Raw genomic sequence first — 21,585 nt, 5'->3', positions numbered from 1 at the left:
AAGAACAAAGGTGCTATTTGGCTGTACCAGTGGGGAAAGGAACTATTCAAACACTGAGCACAGAAGCAGACAGAATAAATAAATGGTACTGGAAGTGGGTTTTTTTCTAAATCTGTTAAAAACAGCAGATATTTCAGAGGCTTCTTTAGGAATGTAGCCCCTTTTTTTGTTCATACTGTGTCATGATTTTTAAAAGACTGCAAAGAAAGTGAGCATTCTGTTATTTTACCCAGTGTTCATAAGCAATGTCAACATTTGCATTTCAGAATTGTTCCTCCTGCGCAATGTCTAGTAATGAGAAAGCCTAAATCATTTGAATGGTCAGAAGGTTTTTGAAGCCTTCTTTTGAAACCCTGCATGCTTTTAAGATATATACATTGATGTGCACAGACATAAGGAATAACATCTATTCCAATCAAAGGGCACAGATGATACATAGGAATGTGTTAATGTGTCATTGGTACTCAAACATTTTCCTTAAAGTTAGTTTGCCTAGGTAAGAAATAACCATTTCCTACATAAACATGTGGCTGAAGAATTTCCTCACATGTTTGCAGTAACTGTGCCATTATCTTCACTGTTTTATGGGTAGGTAGCAGAGAGAGGTCATGTAAATGCTGGATTACGCTATATGCCATACAATGTAGGGAAGATGATATGTTATTCTCAAACATGCGTATTTAGAACTTACAAAACATAAAATGGGTGCATAAAAGAACTTATTTCTCATTTATATTTTTTCTTCAATGCAACTTATAAGAGGTCAGTATTTTTTTTTCAAATGTTATGTGCTACATATCTGGTTGCCATAGTGTTGATTCTCTACCTTTGTCTTAGTATGACGTTGTATTTTCTCCCCATAAGGAGAACAAGTCTCCTTTTCTCAAAAGGAGAACTGTTCAGATTAACCCTAAAAACAACTCTTGAGTTAAATGTCAGTCTACACAATCTAGTAAGGAACTTGTAGATCTGTCATTCGAAACAGATAATCTTTAAGCAGAAGAAAAAAGGGAGAAACTGCAAATTTATGGTATTATATGTGTTTTGACATGCCATGTTGCAAATTAACAAAAGATTTTAAAAATTCAAACATGTATCTGTAGAAACAATGTTCTGATGTAGAGTAAGTGGATACTTCAGCAAATGCATAGACTTCTATTTGGACTCTGACATGCTGTACAGAGAGAAAATTACTCTTTGCTACTTGAATGAGGGCAGTTTTCTTTTTCCCTGCCTTTTGCCAGGTTCAGGATGAATGATAACAGCTTGTTTCCTTAATTGAAGTTGCTGAGACATTTATAACCAAGTGCAATAAAATGACTCAGTGTTAGATAAAGTGTTGTTTCTTAGGCAAAAAGATCTCAAAAGCAAAACACAATTTAGCAATATCTCAGAGGTCTACCAGGTCTCGACCCTTATAAATCGTAACTGTGACTTTAAAATAAATGACTAGGGTATCTATTCTTAAGTCTATCAAAGCTGGACAAAAAGGAAATTTACTGAACTGAGTACAAATTCAGCCTTTTTTAATATTCCCCAAATAACACTATTTGGGGAACCATTACAATCTGTTCACTTGTCTGCCAAGTTTGAAACATATTATACCATTCAGTAGTCTGCTCTTTTAATCCATAAATAAAATATCATTAGATTAAGAAGGGAATCCATTGCAACTAAAAGATGATTCTTAAGAATAGGAAGAATGTCCATATTATGAATATTAAATAATTACGGCCTCCAGAGCTGGACTATAAAAATCCAGATGCCCACTAGATGGCAGCAAACAGGTGCAGACATGCTAACTCTTTGCAGCCATCCAGTCGTCATCTGGATTTCTGCCAGGCAGAAGTGGAGGCATTCTCATATTATGGCTATCACCATTCAGTGAAAGCAGTCTGTATTTTCTGTTTTGTTCTGCTAATAATCAACTGTTGTTAAAAAGGGGTTTTTTTTAACTAGAAAAGCTTGATTGAATTGGTTTAATGCAATATTCTGACATTTGTCTGCCCAGACGTTCAAACTTATTAGAGTAAAAAGTGCAGGCAATGTTTTCTATGTTGCTGCGTAATAGATCTAAAAGCCTATTCATGTATCCCCTATAGAAGGTTACGTATAAACCATATAAACCAAGAACAGGATAAGAGTTTATCAAACATGCTGTGCTCCCTGTACCTTTCAATGCCTGGAGCCATTCTCTTTAATTTCCCTTGTATTGCAGCTTTAAAGTTCTAGAATGCATTTCACAGAAGAACGGAGCAATACTGCAGAATCTTCTGTCAGTACTCTCTTAAGGAAAAAGAAACAGTTCAAAGCTATGTCACAAATAGAGAACCCAGCATTCCTTTTCACATCCATAGAGAGCTGCTTTAATAGATTTGTTGATCCAAATTCTATAGTCAAGTTAACTGCTTTCTTATTCCTCCCCCAGCACACGGAGGCTGCTGATTCCTGCAGCAAACAGGGTGATCTTATTTTTCTTATTACTGAACATGGAAATACCTGTGATAAAAGGATTAGTAATGTTTTTGTTTGTAGGGAAATTCCCACCACAATAGCAGTTGGAATATATTAGCTCAATGTTTAGCCCAGCCTCTGAATGTTCACTTGCAATTGTTGAGTGTTTTCTTTTTAAAACATTAAACCCCTAGTTGTAAGGGGGGGGGAAACATAGTAGAAAACCACTTCCTGATTGTGTAGGGGGAAACAATTGTATGTATAAAACTGGGTTTGATTCTGTAAGTATTTATTATCAAATTTGGACTAACTCAATAAATACTTTCAGGATTTGCCTTGGAAAAGGCACCTTTGCAAAAACATGTTCTGCCTAATCCTATCAAGACAGACACACACATAATTTTGCACTGAATTGTTCCAGTAATCATTTTTTAATAGTAGGTGTCTGCATATTGACAGGATTGCCCCCACACAAACACACACACAAGTTCCAGATTTCTCTAGTAAGCCTTTTTTATATGATCACTGTACAATTTGGGATTTAATGGGACTTGATGTGGATTGTGTTGGTTGTTCAAATTACAATAACATTTTACAGAGTTTATTAGTTCTTAAATTGTGGAGTATGTTTGTTTCTGTTTCTTACATGAATCTGTGGTCATCTAATCAACATCATTGCTGTTTAGATTTTTAATCAACCACTATTATATTTCTCCCAGTTGTGGAATGAATATGTATGTGTATGTATGTGTGTATGTATGTATGTATATGTATGTATGTGTGTATACACACACACACATACACATACATACATATTCCTACATGGATTGGATTAGATCCAAGAAATGTAACTAAAGACTTATTATACAAAAAGTGTCCCAAGTTTTGAATTGCGACAATCTTTCAGCTAAAATGACAATTAATTACAATTGTATTGTTACCAGATTAACATACAGAGAAAATGAGTGGTGCTGATTGGAATTAAGGATGTCTTAATATATATAATATGAATTGTCATTTTTTAAAAATAGCTTAACTGGGAAATTGCTATGAAAATTTAGTGGAAGTCATTCTTTTTTGTTTTTCATATTGTTTTAAATTACAGTTTGTTTCAGACACAGTTGTCCTGAAAGCGCCATCACTAACTGTGCAATGCTATTCATATTTACACTGGAATAAGCCCTCCTGAATTCAGTAAGACTTATATCTAGGTAAGTGGGTATAGCATTGCAGTCTAAAGTATTGTGCTTTCTTTTCTATGAACATTTTCAAAATCAGTATTTAACATTATGCTGACCAAAATACCCATATACCCCACAAAACTGTGTGCACTTAAGATTGTGTATACCAAAATATGAATATACATGGATAAAAATGCCTTAAAGTTTAGTATGCACTTACTTTCAGGGACTGGACCATTTTTTACCAGTCTGAGGAAAATAGTCCATATTTCATAACTTGCAGTGGAAGGATTGTTTGTTTGTTTGTTTGGGGGGAAAAACTTTTTACCCCAAAGGAGCATTTGGTAATTTCAAATATTATTTCACCAAGCAGACTGTGTCAGAAATTTCAAAGCCATGGTAGCAGAACTCAAACCTGATATTCCAGGTGGGCAGGCAAATGTTTTGTAAGAACATGATTAATGTTGCAGTCCAAATCTTTTTGCATCTGGTGACATTTTTGCCTTTGATTTGATTAAGTAGAGTGATGGATTCCATCCGGAAGAAGTGGCAAAGCTTTCACTTTGATCATGCTTGCTATTAGATAATTGGATGGTATAAACTCTGTCAGTCAAAACATGACCTGTCAAAAGGGATATACTCCACTAACCCATATCTGATAGCTCACCACTGGATGCCAACAAATCTTATGGTTGTAATGCCAGTCCGGGACTACAGAAGCAAGAAGGTTGCCAACTACCTATTGGACTACGACATACAGATGGGCTTGATTTGTTGTTCAGCCTGGTTTACACCATAGCAGGATTTATCCTGTAGCTATTAAAAGAAATACTGTGAGTATGGAAATAAGGTAAATTTATTTCAGTTACATTTGTTAAAAAAAAAATCCATTGGTGATCACTTTGTATACATCCTGAGCACAACTGCTTCTCTTCATCTTCCTTTCATCTTTTCTAAATGCTTCTTGTCTGTCTAATATGGAATGCCTCTGCCGCAAAACAATTGAATCCTTTGCAGCGCAGGGCCAAAAGCTGGAAAAGAGAAAATAGGACGTTGACATTATTAGCTTTATTAGAAATCGATGAGAAGGAGAGAGATGAGGGAAGACATTCAAATTACAGTTGTTGGACAAAAGCAATTTTATGATCTGTGCGTGTACCTTTTCCAAAACGTCTGCAGAGGGTTGGTTTTTGAAGACAGAGTTTGCATCACTAGGGCTGTGCTAATTTTTTGAAAGAGATATGAAGGAGCACTTACAAAGCACTATTTTTAAGAGTTAAAACCACTTCATTTTTTTCCCCATGATCTCACAGTTGCTTCAAAAGCTGCTTTTAGCTATCTCCACATGAGACAAACAAAATAGCTTCATTGACCATTTGAAAAGACCTACTCTTGCACTTTCCATAACAACTCTTTCAAAGAACTGGGCTGCTCTTCCTCATAAGGATTGGATATGCAGAGCAGGCAATGAATTTCCACTCAATTTATTTCATACGTAAGATGTTGCCTTCTGTAATGTATCCAACATTCAGACTAGGGGTCCCCAACCTCCATTCCATGGACCGGTACTGGGCCGTGGCATGCCAGCAACTGGTCCGCACAAACAAGCAAAGCCCCATCCATGGGATGCAGGCAGCACACAAAACCACCGTCCCTGCGGTCCGCAGACAAACCTATCTCCACAGAATGGGTCCCTGGTGCTCAAAAGGTTGGGGACCTCTGAATTAGACAATGAATGTGATCAATATGTTCTGATGCTAACAATGCAATTCTGTGCTTGTCTAGCAAGGGGAATAGTCCATCCACTAAGTGGGAATATAGCTTCAAGCATGAAGAACACAGTCCAACGCCAATCTATACAGAAGTAAACCCCACTCAGTTCAAGGAGCTTGCTCTCCTGTGTGCTTGGCACAGCAACTTAAACTAAAGAGTAAAATTAATATTACACCCATTAGAAGCATGGATGATAAACAAATTGATTCGATTATTTCCACCTTCTACTACTATGAATGTGTATTTATAGATTGGAATGAGCTTGGGAGACAGGGAAGAGCTACAGCCAGGAGAGCCGTGGGATAAGAGGTAGTTTAGCTTACAAAAGGAATGGAGGAGTGACATTCTCAAAAGGCGTCCTCCCTAGTTTATTGGGATGAAAGGAGAGGAGTTTTCTTTCAGACTTGTGAGATTCAGATAATGTAACCTTACAATAAAATATAATTATTCATCTGACCATGCTTCCTGTCTGAACCATCTTGCAAGGCAGATATCAATCTTTAACATTAGTAAAAACAGCTCTCAGACTAATGAAGTAAAGGTTATTTTGTAGTGCACAGAACCTGGAAATCAGAACTGTGAGAGCATGATGTACACTTTGTTTTTTAATGACTGTGGCACATTGACTGGATTTGGCAACCAGAAAATTCCAGTCATCTTTGTGGGATTACCCTCCCTTAATGGGCTGACTGCTAGATTGGACTTCAACAGCTGCTGTAATTCCCAGGCAGTATAGTCATTTAGAGTTGTACTTCCATCCTTTTAGGAGGAGGCCGTGCTATGGAAATCTTGCCATCCCTAACATGATTTTGAATTCATAATCTCTGGTCCTGTGTTTGTTTTTTGTTTGCAAATGTTCTGCTTTATTTTAACCCGAGCACATTAATACTGCTTAAAAACACACTGTATGGAAATATAGGAACATATCAGATGCAGCTGAAATCTAAATGTTATCATTTACATGGGTTTTTATTTTTATTTTTTGGAGCTATGCTTAGCCGAGATAGTGATAGGACCATAAGCTCAGTAGGCTGGCACATGTTTTGAATGTAGAAAGTCCCAGATTAAGTTCCTATTATCTCCAAATGAAAGGTCCATATAGCAGATAGTGTGACCATCCTCTTCCTACAATCTTGGAGCTTTTGACTACAAGCGTAAACCACTAGGCTAAATGAACAAAGACAACATGTAAATGAACATGCAGGGAATGCTAGGGCCCAACTGAAGTGATCAGTGACATTCACTACATTTGCCCATATGATTTAGCAACAAAAATATACAAACATCTTAGCAAACGTTGTAGGGGCACTTGTTAATATGTGTAACATGAACATACCCAAATAATTGCCATAAGATATATGTACTTTCTAGGAATGTGCCTTAAAAATGATCCTATTCCTTTAAAACAAAATGGGACTTTTAAATTATATTTTATATCTAAATCAAATCTATTCAGTTGACTTTTCTGTCCTGTACTCTCCATAGCAAAAGCAAAATGCATTATGCAGATTTTGGGCCCTGATAAACTCCCTAATGACTACTTGAGGGATGATGTGGAAAATGTGGTCCGTGGCTCCTTGAGACAGATTTTCTCAGAAACCAAAATGCCTCTTATTCTAAGCTGCTTTAGTCAATGTCTGTCAAAAAAAAATATGTATATTCTGTTGTTTTCAGTGATCTGGAAAATAAGCTTGCAAGCCAGCTATGTGGATTTTAGAATTTAAACACAGGCACATGTATACCAAACATAGCTGACACATTCACTGAAGATTGGTAGAGAGATATTTGCATAAGAGAATATTGTGACACAGTTAATCAAGTAGACTGATATTGAAAACCACAGAAAGTTTAAAAATAAGTCAGACAACACAGTTGCAATAGAGAACACACCGAGGTCTCAGTTGAACAAGGATAAGGAGGCAATCTTCTTCTCTGGAAACCTAAGTACCAGGAGAATATCACATTGTTTCGCTTTGGTAGAAGGTCTTCTCCAACTTAAGTAGGTTCAGAACAGAATTGGACATCTTTTGACTGCAGAGCATATTTAACTATAAAAACTACGAGTCTTTGTCACATAAATGGAAAGAGTCTTTCATGCCTATCTGGATGAAAAAGAATATCTGGTTGAGAATCAAAAGGACAACAGGTAGTTCTGTTTTGATCCCAATGAGTTTTTCTGTATGTACCTGATAAAAATATCAATGAAGATATTGAAGAGTACTGGGCCTAAGACAGAACCTTGTGGTACCCCACTGCTTACTTCTCTCCATGTGGATGTAGTGCTGTTGAGGCCTACTTGTTGAATATGGTTTGTCAGCCAGCTACAGATCGATCTGGTGGTGATGTTGTCTATTCCACCTTTTTCTAGCTTACTAAGGAGTTGTGGGTTGTGGTCTACTTTATCAAATGCCTTACTGAAGTCTAAGTATACTACATCCACAGTATTTTGCTGGTCTATTAGTTTAGTCACTTTGTTGAAGAATGAAATAAGATTGGTTGGCATGATCTGTTTTTAACAAACACGTGCTGGCTACTAGTTATAACTTTGTTTGCTTCTAGTTGTTCTCAGATCTGTTTTTTATTATCTTTTCTAGAATCTTCCCAGATATTAATGTTAAACTGATTGGTCTGTAGTTTCCTGGATCCATTTTTTCTTTCTTTCTTGAAGATGGGAACCACATCAGCCTTGGGGGGTTGATCCAAGTAATTAGAATTCGCCTAATTTGTCTGACAAAGGAAAGAATCAAAGCTGTCTCTCCAATTTCCTTCAAATGAAGTCATAAATACAGGCTTCATATGTACATATAAACATACATTTTAAAAATATATAGATGCATGCTAGGCATCTAATGTTATTCCTTAGTTTAAGCTATAGTTTTGAAAGGCAATGCTGCAATTAGCAGTTTTTACTGCCCTACTTTCCTTGTGTTTTTATTTCTTTTAAGAGTTAAAAAATAAAGCGGGGGGAAAAATGTGTTTTTCTTTTGTAGATTGCTTACATCCTGTACAGAAAAAAACCTAGGGTATAGTAATTTCTATAAAAGATCATAGGTGTGATCTTCTCTTAGAAGAACTTGAAGGATTTTCTTGTTTGTGACTCTCCTCAGGCTGAATTTCTGAATGTTGACTTTGCTCCAAGGAACAGCTGTAGCACAAAAAACGTTGCCTTTTATCTAAGCATATATTTATATTCTACAGGTGTGAAGTATATATTTGAAAAGAATGCTACTTTTATTTCCGGTAATTCACCTCTTGTGTGAGGTGGTCACAGCCCTGAGAGTTGTGTACAATCTACAAAACAAATTCTGTTGCATTAATTACATTTATATTCACTTCTGGACTGTCTGAACAGAATTTTATATCTGTTACTGCAAGTAAATAACATAATGCTAACTGTATGTAGAATGCAGTAGAACACATGCACTATTTTGGATAAAAGAGATGAATTACGCCTATCCTTTGAAATTTACTATCTGAGTTTTAACAGTGATCCCCTAACAAATAATGAAATAACATTCAACATTATCTTCCATAATCACATTGAATTACTTGTAAAATGTGATGCTGATGTTCCGATGCCTAAAATTCTAGGAGCATCCCAAGGTTTATAGTGGAAAATTGGGTAAGATTAGGAAATATCTTTAGCCTGAGGAAGAGAGAATCAATTCAAATCTTTATGGCCAAAGACCAGCATAAGGAGGAAGGGATACAGTCAATTAAAAAGCATAGCAAGTACATCAAAGGCTAAAATATAATAAAAATCTAAAAGATATAAAACAAAATGTTGTATATAAAGTAGAAGTCTAAAAGGAATCTAAAAGAAGGGGTAGGAGCATTAAATTGGGCAAGGGAGCATAAAAGTAAGTATATAGCAGACTAAGTCATAATATAGAGCAGTCTAGAATGATAATCTAGATCAGACATGTCAAACTCGTGACCTCACGTGACGTGCAATGCATCGGGACTGTTTTGCCATTGCCGGCAATGGGGTGGGCGCGGCTTCTCACGTGACTTGTCCGGCACACGGGCTGGCAGTTTGACACCCCTGATCTAGATGCTCATTAAAACTAATTTATAACCCAGGTCATCAACTGACAGACTTAGGTGCTGCTGCACAAAACCTGACAACATTATTGTTGTAGCAAGGTTAGTATCTGAGAGCAGCAAGCAGATATAAAATTGTCCTATGCACCCTGGGTATTTAGGCAGTAACAGTAAGATGAGACTACTACGAGTGTCTCTGTTGTACAGGCACTGGAGAAGCACATGCTCTGTTGTTTCTGTGTGTCAAGACTCATAGGGGCATTGTTTCTCCTGGTAAGGAATCTTCCTGGGCCTTCAAGGACAGCTGAGGGGAAAGCTTGACATTGTCCCAGAATAAAGGTCCTCTGGTGGCGAGGTGGCACTTTGAGGTGGTCTAAGTATGTGGGAAGGAGAAAACATCTCCTATGAAAAATATAAATGGCTAAAGTCATTTCTGGAAGAGTACCTGCTGAAGTTTCATAACCTCATGTAAAGAGCTGCAGCAATCAGGCCATAACATCTTGATTTTTCCCATTGTCTTCAGAACCATTTGAGAGCAGCCCTGGCTGTTCAGTTCTATCACATGATGAAATTCTTTTCTAAGTTGAAGGAAGATACTTGTGTTGACTTTGCTATTTAGAAAGGAAGGGCACTGAAGAGGACAAGAGTGAGCAATCTGGAAGGCAAAGAAGCTTAGGCAAATGGCAGTTGTGGGGTAGGGAGAGGAATTTCTGGATTGCTGGCCCCGAGCCTTCCAGACTGTAATAGCATAGTTGTTCAGACATTGCTCACTGCATTAAGAGACACAATGGGCAATTAAATTGATGGTCACATCAGGCACTCAGTGCTGGAAAAAAAGAGACACAGAGTAGGAATCAGAATGAGCTTTTCCAGAGTTCTTGAAGATGTCAAGTATGACATCAACTCTGAAGCTAATCTACTCACCTGCCTTAATGACGCATCTTGTGGGTCATTAAAATTAGTAGTCTTCATCGCACGTGATATTCAGATAGGAAGACCATTGCACATGAAGCTTGCCTAGGAAATCTCATGAGAGAACAAGCATTATTTGAGCTAAACTAGACCTTTGATCTTTGCATTTTATGTATAGATATTTTGAAATGTCAATAAAATCAACTATGCTGTCTTTCAAGCCTAATGTCATGGTTCCTAGTATACACCTAGTATATTTAAGAGTGTGCAGATCAATGAAGGAGAGATTTACTGTATTGCGATGGAGAGTTGTGTGATGCATCACTCAGAATGGTCTGTCATCTGTAGCCTTTCTTCCAACCAGAGCCGTATTGCTATGTTCAATATCCATGGCTGCTGTGCACATATGGCACACACAAAGAAGCCACTATTCCTAAGCTGGAAAGTCTATCAAGACAGATTAGCTTCACTGTGACTCTTTACCAAGGTAGAATATTGCATTTCTTAAGGCGGTTTTCCCATTGTTGCCATACCTCTGAAGTTTTTTGGGGGGGTGAGACTCATCCTTTCCAAACTGATAAGAGTTTGAGCAAAGCAATTTTATTTAAGATTGCAAGAAAACAGATATTTCCACCTAGTACTTCTCTGATTTTTTTTTAAGCCCGGCAAAAAGTATCTGCTCTTTACAACTTTTTTAATGTGAACTTTAAATGTAAAGTGCATAGTTTATGTAATAGATGTGGTATTCTTTGCTTTGTTGCCTTAGGACTCAACACAAAGTTGATTTTATGATAATCTGATGGGGGGGGCAGAAGATAACCAAAACAAAAACATTGATTCTATGGCCTTTGGAGAATAAATATTCAATATAGTTTCAATTATATTAGTACAGTCTGACATCTTGTAATGTAACCTTGAGTCAATAGTTAGTTTCATTAATTTCAGTTGGAGCAAGGTCGGACCCTTCAATTGTGTATGTAACAAGTTTAAAGATGATACTTTAAAGCAGCAATATCTCCTTCAAGCTCACATTGAACTAATAAAAATGAAACTTCCCTTTAAAAAAATATAGGGCTTTAATGTTGATTTATGCTCTACAGGCACAATTCAAAAGGGGCAATCATTGAATAAGTTATATGTACATGTCTGAACAATTCAACCTCAGCTACATTATGGAATTTCAGACATGTACATCAGATTCAACAGGTTCATTTTCCTCCTCCCTATCCTGAAAGTCTTATGAAACATACTATGCCTTCTTCTTTTAGATATTTTTACATTGTGATGGCCATAATTTAATACCACTATTTCACCTTCCCAATTTGTTTGTAGCATATGTGATGACAATAGCACATTTTTTGTTTTCAAAAATGGCCCATGAATCATATTCTCTTGATGCTTCATTTTGACTATTTTATTTCTTTTCATAATGGGACATACAATTGTGCTCCATTTATTTCAATATTCAAGAAAGGGACGTGTATAAGCAACTCTATTGTATGCTCTCAGAACACATATCTCTTATGGGCTCAGCCCCCCCAAAAAAATCCTACTCTTTTTTCATGTTTTTTTTTGTTTGTTTTAAGGAGAGTTTTCATAACAAACCAATACCGGCAGCCTTTTAGAATTTTAAAACATGCATTTCTTATTTTAGAAACGCATTATTTTGTTCTCCCACCTAAAATACAACCCAATGGTCACTGAACTAATGGGAGTTGCACATTCCTGATCTATTGGATGCTTTGTTTTCTTTTAGTTGCACTTTTTGACCAAAAGCTTGTATGTAACTGGTATTTACCGTGAGCTTCTTAAAAGCTCAAAAAGGCTTTTTCTCTTCCACAATTAACTACTAGCTTGCTTTTACCTTTTGTGAGCATTTCCTAATAAGTCCTTGAAAATGCATCTTCAGTCTAATGTGAAGCCTTTGGAAATTGCACAAAGAGTACATTACTCATTATCCTATGAATGAAGCTTGCAATTATTATCTTCCCTTAATCAGACAAACAACAGTGAATTGGTAGGAGAGAGAGGATGGGGGCCAATGTAATGTACTTGAAACTACAGCAGACATAAAACATAAATAGGCGCACATTCAGAAAAGCTGTATTGCATATGAAACTCCCAAATTCTTATTAAAATAAAAACAATTATTTTTAAAAAAAAAATATGACAGAAACTCCTTTCCACCATACAAGGATCATCTAGAGCATGGGTGTCAAACTGCCGGCGCACGGGCTGGTTGTATCATACAGAGGCCACGCCCACCCCAGCTCCGGCAATGCAAAAACAGTTGTGATATTGTAGCAGCACATCATGTGATGTGGTGAATAAAGAGTTTGATTTCCCCAATGCACAATGAAATCTTTTGGTAGACTGTTACTTTAATACAGATTCCATGAAATTTCTCACATGCTAGACTACTGAATCTACATATACCACATGCAAGGTAAGCACTGTCTTTCAACTATGACGCAATGAACATCTCTATTGTGCATAAATTACAAGTGAAATATCCACTCCAATATTTTGCATGTAGCTAATTGTCTAAAACATACTGTTATTGATTCGAGGCTGATATAAAAGGACCTGCAGAGTGCCTGATATGAAATTCGTGAAAGTGTTCAAGCGGAATCTAGACAAACATCCCAGACCTTCAGTACTGATTTCTGTATTGAATATTATCGGATGGGATTTCTGTGGTTTTCCCTGATTTTGGAGTGAATAAAAAGAATTTCTCCACATGAGAGTTTGAAATGAGGTTGAGAAAGGCAACAATGAAGCAACTTATAGAATAACCTACTAAACAACCTGTAGCCCTTCCACACGTAGTCATTTTATCTACTGTTTGCCCCGTTCACTGGTGTCGGGATGGTAAGTACTGGAGTTTAACCATTTTTGAAGAGTCATGGGTTGCTCACCTACGACCAAGGTAATCATATCTAGTTAGGTCTAAAAATTCTTAGAAATCAAAAGCAATATTTATGAGAATAAAAGTGTCTTTGGGATATTTTAAAAACACCCTACAAATATATTCAATACCTTGTTAGTTAAAGAAAAAGAATCAAAACAAAAAAATCATTTGACATCATTTAAAGAAAGGTGATAGCCTTTTCTTATAATAACATTCACAGTGTATCACAGAAGACAAAGGAAGGGGGTAATTTGAAAATATTGCAATGTAACCTTCAGCTTTAAAAACCTTTAGAAAAAAATCAAAAGCTGACATGCCTTTGCTAATAATTATGGGTTGGCAGGCAGACTCACCAGCCCCATTATATGAAATTGACATCCTTGCATTTTTGTTGAAGAGCAGGGTTTTTTTTTAAATTTCCTTATGCATGTCAAGTCTCACATTAAAAATTAAGCAGGAATTAAAATTTCACACAACCTGAATTAAAAAAAAGAAAGTGTTCTTAAATATTTAGTAGTTAAAATTGTAAATTGTTCTTAATGAGCTCCAAGAAAATCTCTAAATGAAACTTAAGTTTGAATTTAAAGACATCAAGACTCAAGTACAGCTTTTGTTTTTGGTGCGGCGATCTTAGATAACTGTCTTTTCTACAATAGATCTGATCTTTATACTAGGAAAAAAAATCAAGTAAAGGAATATTTTCTTCTAAGAGTAGACCCATATACTAATTTCAGTATATAACTCAGAATGAAAATTGGGTCCAATATCTCCAGCTGTTATTGAGTGATTAAGCACATCTTATGAACCTTATGGCATATCAGTGCTACTATTAAAAATACTGATTAAGGGCAATAGACTTGCAACTGTTAAAGCTGTGATTATTCCCTGCTTTGAATCCTTAGAAGTCAATGGGGTCAGTGTGTGATTTATATACTGCCACTCAAATTGGACATAGTGGCACTGAAATGTGATTTATATCAGGCAGTGACAAGAAAGTTAAGAATGGGAAAGAGGGAAGAGAAATTGACTGCTCCTAGTTGGCCACAGTAGGAAAGAGCAGGATATACTACTGACAACTTTGGATTCATCCAACAGTGCTCTTATCTTTCTAAAGCTGGATGACACTCAGTACTCAAAATGTGTTTTACTAAGACAAAAAGATTGAACTATTCATAGTGAATAGAGTTTGAAGAAGTTTGTGCAGAGAATATCTTGAGGAAATCTATTGCATGGGCAGCAAAGCAAATTATTTGTTGAGTGATAGCAATTACCTACCTTGTGCCAACTGAGAAACAATAGGAAGAGTAGGAAGAACTAGCTTTAGACGTGTTTCCTGTGATGTTTCCCTGCTCAAACTATTTTTAATTGGTAAAGATGAGCCAGAGAACATCTGCAATGAAATCATGTACTTATTATTAGACGTTTATAAAAATGTGATATTACCTAAATGTCATGCATTTACATTTGGAGGTTATAGCCTAACTGTGGATACCATGAAAATTTAGTTTTGACTCTGGAGCTCCATATTACTGGACATCTGTCTGGATTTATATATTTTTCAAAGTATTGTAGTCATCTTAAATATTACAACTTCCTTATTAGAATATATTATTGTACCTAACCTGTATCTGATCTGATGTATAATACAAGATGCTTGATCCTGGGAAGTGTTTTTTGTCTGTTTTTAGGAAACATGCATCATTATTCTAGCTTTATTTTTGATGAACACAAATATCCAAGGTAGGACCATTTTATAACCATCCACACAGTTTCAACTCCAGATAGGACATAGTGTCTTGTTCTCTCTCTCTCACCTCATCTGAATACTCCTGCGTAAACATTTTTATATGCCTAGGTCAAAATAACACAGTATATTAGGGGGGAAACTCATCAACCCACAGTAAATAGTGCCATAAATGTAAAACTTCTCTCCTTCACAAAACTACATAGCATAAAAACTGAGTTCTTTGTGAATTTCCATCATTTCAGTATGAGATGTGCTATTGTTGCCTTTTGAGAATCACATGGCAGTTCCTGAATACAGACTAATAAATTTGTATTCCTATTATCCCTGGCCCAGTTCTATGTTGAAGACTCAGGAAAAGCAAAACAATGGCTTCTTTCATTGTTTCTTTCCATGAGCTTTTCTTTCTTGCCAATAAACATATTCTTTAAAAGCCACTGGTGGTTTCTATGCAAACTACAACCAAGTTCAAAGCATGGCAGGACTAGCACTAGTGAAGCCAGAAGCAGAAACATTTCTTGTCTTTTGTACGTGCTCCGTTTGGTGTGATTTGTGGGAGTTAATATAATTTAGCTGGCTTTGTTAATTTTCTGGAGAGGCTTTCAGAGCTCTACCCAATAACATTCAAGAGAGTTAATAGCATTTACTGTCAGCACAAATCATAGAGTGGCAAGAAGAATCAAGAGGCAGGGAAATGAGGTAAGGTGGATTTGACTATGTTAAGCCATGCTCTGAGAAAGCTACAAAAACAGGATGGGGAAAATAATTTTTATATTAGAATAAGGTTGGAGGTACACTGTATTCAAATATGTAAGTAAAACCTGGGATTTCTGTGAGAAGTGTTATCTAGAGAGCATCTTTCAACAGAAGCAAAACAAATTGCTCTGCTAGGATCACTTACTTTCCTGTTCAGCTCAATGTATGTTTTTTTGTTGCAGCATTTGACAAGTATGCGTCTAGTTTTGGGCTGAGAATGGATCAGTTGCTGGCTTTCTTCCTCTCAACGTCTTGGTAATGAGATCCTTTGGCTTACTTGGAAATTTGTTTCAGGTTAGGTACAACCCAGAGAATAGACACTACATTGTACTTTTTCTTCTCTTTTGTTATGCTCACAATAAAAAATTAAATGGTGTAAATATATCCTTCCAAAAATGAGCAATACAGGAATTTTTAGTACCATCATATCTGTTATACTAGCTTTATAGATATGGTTGGTACTCGTAAAGCTTACTTCCCACTTCTATTTCTTCCTTCATTTTTGTGTCACTTTTATGGTTGTTGTTTTTCTAATGACTAGATGTAGCCACCAAACTATAAGAAGAGACGGAACAGTCCTCCTCGCTTGAAATCTGCTACTTTAAGTTAAAAGGTCAATTAATGATGGAATTCATTGGAAAGATTAAAATTTAGTACTAATAAGAAAGTAGAATATTTGTAGCTCAGGGTTGATATCAAGGGACCACTCAGATTAAAATATAGGCATTTGGTAGAGTCTAATTTCCCAGAAACCATTTTTTTTTAATTTCCCAACAGTATCATGACAATTGTGCTTCATTTGTGAGGTCTTTTTATTAAAAACCTGAAACAATCAATCTTAACTGTCTGGCTAGTAACCAAATACCGGTATTTCACTGAATAAAACCAAACCAAATGCATCTTTTCCCATTTGTTAACTTCCATAATCTCTTAGCTATCATCCTCCAGGTTCAGAAAATTTGGATCACAATAGTATCTTAACTACTATTCAGTAGGATATTAATTAGTATTATCCTGCTGCGAAAGAAACATAAAGAACTAAGCCAGATAATATTTGGGCCAAATTTTATTAAAAAGAAAGCAAATTGTTAGAAATACTGAAAAGGAGCTCCAAATGTTCATGAGCCAGTTTGGTCTAGCGGTTAATGCACCAGGCTAGAAACTGGGAGACTGTGAATTCTAGTGCCAGCTTAAGGCATAAAAAACTGGCTGAGTCCCAACTCACCGTTGTTGTGGTACTAAAAATAGGAGGAGAAAGAAAGAATATTAGGTAGGTTTGCCACCTTGTGTTATTTATAAAAAATAATGAAGGTGAGATTAAAAAAAACAACCCTAAAATGTTTTTACCTGAACCCATTTAGTAGAATGACACCACTTCTAGGGAGTAAGACATTTTCCACATATCTGTTGTCTCCTTTTCAATGGGTCTCTCTCATCCTGTCTGCTTTTATTGTTCCACTGTAAACCATTATGTAATAGTAAGGCATGAGACAAGAAACCAGGAGACTGTGAGTTCTAATCCTGCCTGAGGCACAAAGCCAGCTAGGTGACCATTGGCCAGCCACTCAACCCTAGGAAGTAGGCAGTGGCAAATCACTTCTGAAATCTTGCCATGAAAACTGATCCAGGCCATTGCCAGGAGTCAACACTTGATTTGAAGGCATACAAACACTGGATGAATTATGAGTTGGTATATACTTGGTTTAGGGGTACTTGTGCTTTGCAACCAGAAAATACTACAGTAAAAGAGCAGGTGGAGCAACTGTGCCAATCTCATGAGAATGACAATGTATTTCAGAGAGCCACCTTAAAATTTTGCTTATTAATATACAGCTGAATCTATTGGCATTAACAATAATGAGAAAAGGCAGGAAATTGGAAATGTCCAACCTATTTCTGCATTCCAAAGAGAGAAAAGAATCCTATAGTACAAGAATGGAAAGAAGGAAACATAAAACCTCTTAAGACAAATACATTATAGGTTTGTTTATGGATCTAACCAAGACTGTTTGGCTAGTTACAAGTTAGCAGTCTTCAAACTCACTTGGAAGGCTACACAACTTGCAAGAATAAGCCAACATATCATGGAAAGATTATCTCACTTGTTACCAAGTTTGCCTCAGCAATTGAGTTAACTTCAACTTCACAGAAACCCATTAAGTTGAATTTAGTAAAGGTTATGTCATTTTTGACATAAAATTTTCTCTAGAAATAAAGTAGGAAATTTACCTGTGGTGTGGGGTGTTTTTTTTCCAGTCTGTGGGGCAGAAACACCAAGTTATAATGTCAGCTTCTCCATTTTACTCTGCATTAAAGTCAGTTTTGCAAGTGAAACTTCATTTTAAAATGAAAAAGTTACTAAATTTAGCAATAGCATAGTTGACAATAGGATGAAGTGATTGGATTTGAAATGCAAAAATCTGGAGGACCCCCCCCCCCAAAATGGTAACAAAAAGATATATTTAATGCTTTGTTTACATCTGATGAATATTCAGGTTTTGCAGTCCAGCTCTGGCATCCCAACAATGGGAGAACAGTTTAAGATTGTTTTTAAAACAGCAGTAATTAATTATAAGTAACCACCTAGGAAATGGTATTAGTATTGCTACAACTGACTTGAATCGTGACTTCAGCAGTACTATGTTGTACTGAGATGACCTCTTTGGGCAGTGTTTGCATGGTAATCATTGGTGTTTGCTATTGTTAAAATAGTGCTTTATATATATATATATTTATCATATATCACTTTTAGTTATGTTTTTTAATTGATACAACTAAATAAATTCACATTTTAGGATTGTACCTTTATATCTATTTCACAGCTTCACTGAAACTTCTTGGTCCATTGTAGCAGTGGATTGTTTAGGAAAGGCTCATTTTTTGTGTCTTGTATTGTTTGCCACTGAGCTCCGTTAAATGATCAGAATACTGGAGTTAGTATAATTAACTCTGATCTTTAGAAGAGAAACCTTAAAGAGTACAAACTGAGATTTATGGCATTGAACATATATGTTTGTCATAGCAACACCTATTTTTGGAGCTCTACTGTTATTGCTTTGCAACCAAGAGGAACTAACACTTCTTGGTAATAGTAATATTTATATATATACTTTGTGCTCTCCCACTGCTTTCTTACCCTTTTTATAGTATCAAGAGATAATGCTCTTTAATCTGTTGCCATTCTTTTTAACCGATACAGCTTGCCGTATTTCTCAGCCTAGAAAGTTTGCCAAGTTTACACTCAATATACAGTAAGCTTTTATTGCACAGATTTTAAATTAATACATTTTAGGTAATTATGTAAATTGAAGATATAATATTAATATTATATCATATTTATGTATTTCTTGTGTGTGTGTGTGTGTGTGTGTGTGTGAGAGAGAGAGAGAGAGAGAGAGAGAGAGAGAGAGAGAGAGAGAGAGAGAGACTGCAAAGAACAAAGAAGACCTATGCCAGTTACTTAATATTTCATCAACTGTTATGTTTAAATGCTTTTAAAATATCTTGGGGTTCCTTGTTTTTAATGTCTTCATTTAAGCCAGGTAAAATCTTAACAGTTGCTAGTAAAAGCTAACAATTATTGCATGACCGTGTCTGAAATAATCTATCATTGTTCTGCGTACATGGAGAAATGCAGTGATCGGATGCAGATTGAAAAATTTCCAGAAGGGCTAGCTTCAAAAGCAGTGACCAATAGAGCATTTGTTGGCTGCAAAAGTGTCTGCCTCTTTGTCATTTGCTTAACAGTGACTTGAGATCTTGTGAAATCTCTGGGTGAGATTTAAAAATTTTAGCAGCCTCATGCTCCCAAGGCTGCAAGATTTCAAAATTTCTAAGACCTCTTTTCCCCAAAGGAAGCTCCAGGACTTAGTCTAATAGCAAAGTTTGAATGCCTTATATGGCGCTTTTATTTCCTATACAAGTAAACAGATTTGCTCTGCTTCTTTGAACTTTTCTTCCCCACTGAAACCAACAATGATTTCCATTAAAATGCTTTGGCATTCCTTTAAGAGAAGCTATATATTTATTTTGATTTTTTAATGAGCATTATTAAGAAATGTTAATGGAGATTTAGCCTTAAGAAGTAGATTCTTAAATGTGTCAACTCTAGGAAGCTATTCAGTGGAAGCAGTTGCTTCAGCCAGAATGGATTAATGAACTGGCAATAGGATAAAGTGCTGAGGCATAATCTGGTGGATAAAATTCACCATATTTCTTTTTGCTTGATTTTATTGCTATCTAAGGTGAAAGAGCTATATAAGTGGTTTAATATAAGTGGCTTTTTAATGTGTTGCTGCACTAACCATATTAAATACGTTGAATAAATAAATTTAGTGTTTTTTTATTGAATTAAAGTTAATCACACCAGTGGATACATTTATTAACTATATCAAACAGGAATGGTGGTATATGAATTCATTTTCGCTTCCCATAGGATTCCATTAGTGTAACCACAGGGGGGGAAAGGGCTGCTGTTTCTTTCATTAGAATCAAAAGTAATTTTGTTTCTCTCTATTCAGTTTGTTCCAGGCTCTGCATTGTGTATGAGTAATAATGTAATGCTTTACCTGAAATGCAATAATAGGGGCTTCTGATGAATTAAACCAATAGTCATTCAAATTGGAGCTTAGGAAAAATGCTCCCTTGTGATAATTACAAGGCAAATCACTCTATACTTGTAAAAATCCACTATTAGTTTGAGCTCATGCAACCGATGGGCCTACTGAAACAAATTTATATCTATAAAGTTTAATTGTATTTCATTATATGACATGATCTTGGGCATTGTTTTTAATGAACAGTAAAAAGAAAAACTGACTTTAAAAGGGGACGCAAGTATTACAATGATGCAGTTGTGTTTTTCAGTCCAGTTCTGGACTGAAGAGTTTAACAGCAGTTTTACAAATAATTTGTTTTTATTTGTCGTCTTCTTTCCTTGATCTTATCCCTTCTTATAGCTCAGTGATGGGCTTCTGCTTTTTGGACTGTAGATTGTATGAATACATAAATCCAAGGCCGCACTCCTTTCCTGTAGCTTCACAATTGTCCATACATTGCATTTGGTTCAAAGACAGAAATTCCACAGTAGTTACATGCTAATACAGCCTGACTGGTTACCATACCCAATGCAAGGCCTTCACCAATGTTGCATAAAACTTTGTATAGTGTTCTTAGCCTTGGGAACTTGAAGATGTGTGGACTTCAATCACTACAATTCCCCAGCCAGCATCCTGGCTCAGGAATTCTGGGAGTTGAAGTCCACGAGTCATAAAAGAGCCAAGGTTGCCTACCCCTGGCTTAGGACAAGCTACTTACTCAACTGCCTACTCCCATAATGTCTGTTTTGCATTCTTAGAGTATCAGTGGGGTATCCTTTGTGGGCTTTACCAGAAAGAGGTTTGCAATCCAGGGGCAATTCAGCTTTCACTATGATGGGTGCCATCTTATGAAACAAACTACCACTTGAGTTAAAAGAAGCTCTTTCTTTATCACAGTTCAGGAGAGAACGCAAATGTTTCACCAGTTTTCTTACTGTTATGTAATTTCGATAGTAAATGTGAATTAGTTTATGGATATATATTTTTTTCTTCATCAGAGCCATTAGAGAAAGGGCAAAGAATGAATCAATCAATCATTGATAAGTACTGATAAATGGATCCCATTATTTTGAGGTGTGAAGTGCACCATCATTTTAACAGAAATCCTATCTGCCATTCCCATCCCCATTGTGATCTTTATTGTTCTCCTAAAAGTTAAATGCTCTCCAGACACCAAAAAGATGGAGATGGGGAAGATGGAACAGTAGTAGT

The sequence above is a fragment of the Vipera ursinii genome, assembly GCF_947247035.1.
Source record: "Vipera ursinii genome assembly, chromosome: 3".
Classification (NCBI taxonomy): domain Eukaryota; kingdom Metazoa; phylum Chordata; class Lepidosauria; order Squamata; family Viperidae; genus Vipera; species Vipera ursinii.
This window is presented reverse-complemented; position numbering follows the sequence as displayed.